This window comes from Macrotis lagotis, chromosome 5, assembly GCF_037893015.1.
Source record: "Macrotis lagotis isolate mMagLag1 chromosome 5, bilby.v1.9.chrom.fasta, whole genome shotgun sequence".
In the NCBI taxonomy this organism is placed as follows: Eukaryota; Metazoa; Chordata; class Mammalia; order Peramelemorphia; family Peramelidae; genus Macrotis; species Macrotis lagotis.
The window spans coordinates 266301681-266306034 of record NC_133662.1 but is presented as its reverse complement, the minus strand read 5'-3'; positions in this window follow the sequence as shown (position 1 = coordinate 266306034).

The window sequence follows — 4354 nt, the reverse complement described above, 5'->3', positions numbered from 1 at the left end:
TGGTATAGTATGATTTCTCTTCAGGCTTGGGTTGGACTTGGGTTGGACATAGCAGTGCTATGTCCCTTCCTGAGTTTCTGGTAAAGAATCATTAGACCACACCCGCTTCATTAACCTTTCTCACTACGCTTCCTAAATGGAGTAGACTAGACATAATTTACCCTTCCTTTGTGACTCCGGGGCATCAATGGGAATATAAACAATTGCACCACAATGCTCCCAGGGGAAAGCTGAAGGATGTAAGAGCATGGCCTCCCAATCCTTAAGAGCCCTACAACTATACTTGAGGTCTTTAATCTGAAGTTTATATATTCTGTCTCTTCCTTTTTTTCCCTCAGGCTGCCAGGGTCAGTTTTTTATAGCTCATAAACATGTATTGTCTCCAGAAATCCTCCTGCCCTACTTTTTAACTTACATATTACTATGTCAGTTAGAATTATGCATAAAGTAAGAGTAAATAGGCTCTGAAATTTCTAGGCTAAATGAAGGTCAAAGAGGAATTCCTCTGTGTGGAAACTATAACAGCTTTATGAAATCTGACTACTAAGAGGACTTAGCAGTTTTTATTCCTGGTCATTTTTCTGAGTTCTATACAGATTAGACTATAGAGTAAATAAGGTTTGGAGATGACATTGTATTAAGCATAGGTATGATGCACCAGAAACTACAGAGACCCTAACTGATATACAATGTCCAGATGTCCTGCAGTTGCCAAAACAATCTGCCAAAGAAATGGAGTCCAAACCTTCTCAAACCTGGAAGTCCCTGGCCCCAAGAGGAGTGCTAGATGAGAGAAACAGAGAGTGACTCCTAATGGTTGCCATGAATCCAAGTCTTTATCCGAAACCTCTAGAGTTCCAATCAACTTCTGTGACACAGGACTTGAGGAACCCAGGTCTTGAGGCATCTACCTGGCCTCTATTTGTGCTCTTTCTCACCATCCAGAAAAAGTTATCAGTTCACAGTTGTAGAATTGGAAAAGACCTCAGAGCTTCTCTAGTAGAAATCCCCATCCATTACCCCATTTCACAGATGAGGAAATCAAAATTCAGAAAAGGTAACGCAACTCAGGTCATACACTTCATAAACCTGAGAAGCATGATTTGAACTCAGGTCTATCTGGGTGATCTCTATGCATTGTTAGCTTGGGAACACTTGGATTTCTCAGTCTGAAATTCATGTCCTACTCTAGTTATTTCTGGGGTTCACCATAGGACATCCAGTAAATTGACCCTAACATCATAATGTCCTTTTGGCCCTATTCTATTGTGAAGGACAACAATGATCTCTAAGGGCACTTGAATGGCTGGGAGACAAATGTTTCTAGACATCTCTAGGTTCATAATTTTTTGAAAGGAATGGAAAGAATTCTACTCCTGTAGCTCTCTGGATTTACCCTCTTGTGCTCAGAGCCTACCCGCCCTCCTGCTGTCAATGTATTAGTTACTATTGTTCCCTAAATACGAGTAAATGGAAAGTGTCAGCTCTTATCGACCCTGATCCCTAGATTCATTCACCAAAAGTTTCTCTTCATCAAGGAGTAAGACCTGGAATGTCTATTATAAACTATTTAGTTCAATCCTTGGCTGTACAGATAAGGAAACAGTCAGAAATCAGAAGGAGGATTCAAACCGTTCAAAGTGACTCCAAAGAGTGAGCAGAAGACTTAGGTTTCCATCTCTTAGGTTTATTTAACTGATTATAGGCTTTGGAAGATAGCAAAGGCCTAAAGGTTATCTACTTTAGTTTCTTCATTTAAAAAAAATGGCTCATGAGATCTTTGATCATATCACCTGCTTTTGTCATTCATTATGATGATGATGTCCTTCATTCTTGAAGAAGACCATGCCATTAGGGAGGTGATGCCATGACAAGCACATGAATTTCTCCTCCAAAGCCATCTGGGTCCATTGTCCAGATTATGAATCAGGACAACTGGAGATGGCCCTGGATGCGAGACAGTCAGGGTTAAGTCACTCGTCCAGGGTCGCACAGCAAATAAGTGGCAAGTGTCTAAGGCTGAATTCGAATTCTCATCTTCCTGACTCCAAGGCCAGAAATAAGAGGCACAATGATGTGCTCTAATTTGGTCCAAATTAAGCATTGTTTTCAAAGTGCCACACAAGTTCTCTCTTTTCATGTTTTGCAAGCATTAGGGGCTACCATGATTTTAATGCCATTGGTCATACCCTGGTTTGTCTTGAAGAAGCTGTGGGCATGTCAGCAGTGCTATGTGTCTTCCAAAGGAATAGAATGTGGGGTACTGGGTATGGAACTCAAAGCCTTGGGTGGGGCCAATCCTATGTCACACCGCATTGTGATGTTTCAGTAGGTGTGCTCACACTGACTCTTCAAAAGGTTGAACATTTTCTCTATACATTGTCCATAACTTGTGTGCTGGCCAGTTGATGAGTGACTAGATACAAGCCATGAAAGGAGGTAACTATGGTGGACAGGATGGGAAGCTTCAGCAGAGCAGGTCGAGAGAGATGGTAGGAAGATGGAGGAAATGAAGCTGATGCAGGCAGGAGAGATGAGGTGAATAGAGTTAGGAATAGGGTAGGGGTCAAACATTCCCTCATTTGTATCAAATCAAGTCAGGGATTATTTATCAAGTTACAAATAGCTATCAAATATTTACATATATGGTGGTCTGGCTAGGTCCTGAGGAAGATACAAAGCCAAGATTGCATGGAAGGAGTCATGAAGCCAGAGCCAGACAGGCAGAACTGGTGCTAGATAGTGACGGGCCCTGGATACGGGGACAAGGATAAAGAGTCTGACCTTGCCTCCACAGGTAATAGGGACTGAAGGCTTCTGAGTGATGCAGGAGGCAGGGTAGGAGAGTAGAGAGTGAACTGGGCTTGGGGCTGGAAGATCTGGGAGGAGATCCAGGGTCTCCTATTACTACCTGTTGGATTCTGGACAGTCCCCTTCCCTCTCTGGGCCTCATTTGCTTCAGTGTAGATAGAACTGAATGAGGTCATCTCCAGGGTCCCTTCCAGCTCGGGGTCTATAAGTCTTTGGTTTTCTTTATCCTCATAACTGGACCACATTCAGAGGGAAATCGCAAGCACCAAGTAAGCTCATTTCATCAGGGCAATAAATATTATCTGAATAATCACATTACTCTGACAGGAAAATGATGATGCTTTCTCTCCTAGGATGCTCTCCTGTGCTAGCTGACAGTGATGCCCCAATTATGTAGGAATGGTGGTGACCTCCAGACCTCTTCCTTCCTCTTGCTCTCATCTTCTTTCCTCTGGGATGATTCTCGTCTCAGTCCTTTCTTGTTACAGAAATCAAGGATCTGGGAAGGGTGGGGGTCTGTAGGATGGGACAGAGCAGAGGTTAGGACATTCACACTCCACACCCTACAGTAGGAATGCTCACTGGGCAGTCAGAGGCCCCAGTTTCGAATCCCAGCTCTGCCGTTCACTAACCAACAGCCTGGATGGTAGAGTCAGGATACAGAAAGACAGGCTAGATCTTTGGGATTCTGGTGCTTTACTTCCTGAGGTCTCAGTTTCCTTCTTTGTAATTAAATCAGAGTTCTAGCCTGAAATCTGTGGTTTTGTTGCATGCCAGACCCTGGCATATAACAGAGTTTATGATACATTGTGGAAAGAAAGTGTATAGCTGACATTTCTCCAGAATTTTAATGTGTAAATGTTACCCCCTTCCATCTGACCTTGGTATGATCACTGCAAGTTTATAGATGAGGAAACTGAGGGAACTGAGATGAGGGAACTGAAAGGGTCAGGTGATTGACACAAATATGGGGTTAGGAACTCCATAAAAAGGGAGCTATCCCAAATGGTGCTCTGCAATTTGAGGAGGACCAGTATCCTAACAGCTTGATGAAATCAAGGCAAGTATCACAAAAGGAGTAGCATCTGAGCTGGGCCTTGCAAATAGATCAAGGTTCGTTCATCTGGAGATGATGGAGTTGATTCCAGAAATGAAGAAAAGTTATTGCAGGTGCATGGGGGTAGCATCATAATATATGACTAGTATAAGGGGAAAAAAGTTAACCTAAAAAAACCAGGATTATTTTATTATTTTGTTCATAGTGAGGGAGAGGTCATGGCATAGTTTTCTTGAATTTCAGTGAAGATTTTGCTGAATATCTCACATTACTCTTGTGGAGAACATGGAGAGATGGCCCAGACACAAAGACAGGGATTCAGAGCTGGTTGGAGAGTCAGGCTTAATGTCAATGTGGCAGATCTCCAATGGAGAACCCCAGGGATCCTTTGGGGGCCTCGAGCTATATTATGTATGCTTCAGTGATCTCAACAAAAGACCTTGATGTCAAGTCCATATAATTTACAGCTAACACCAAGCTGAACGA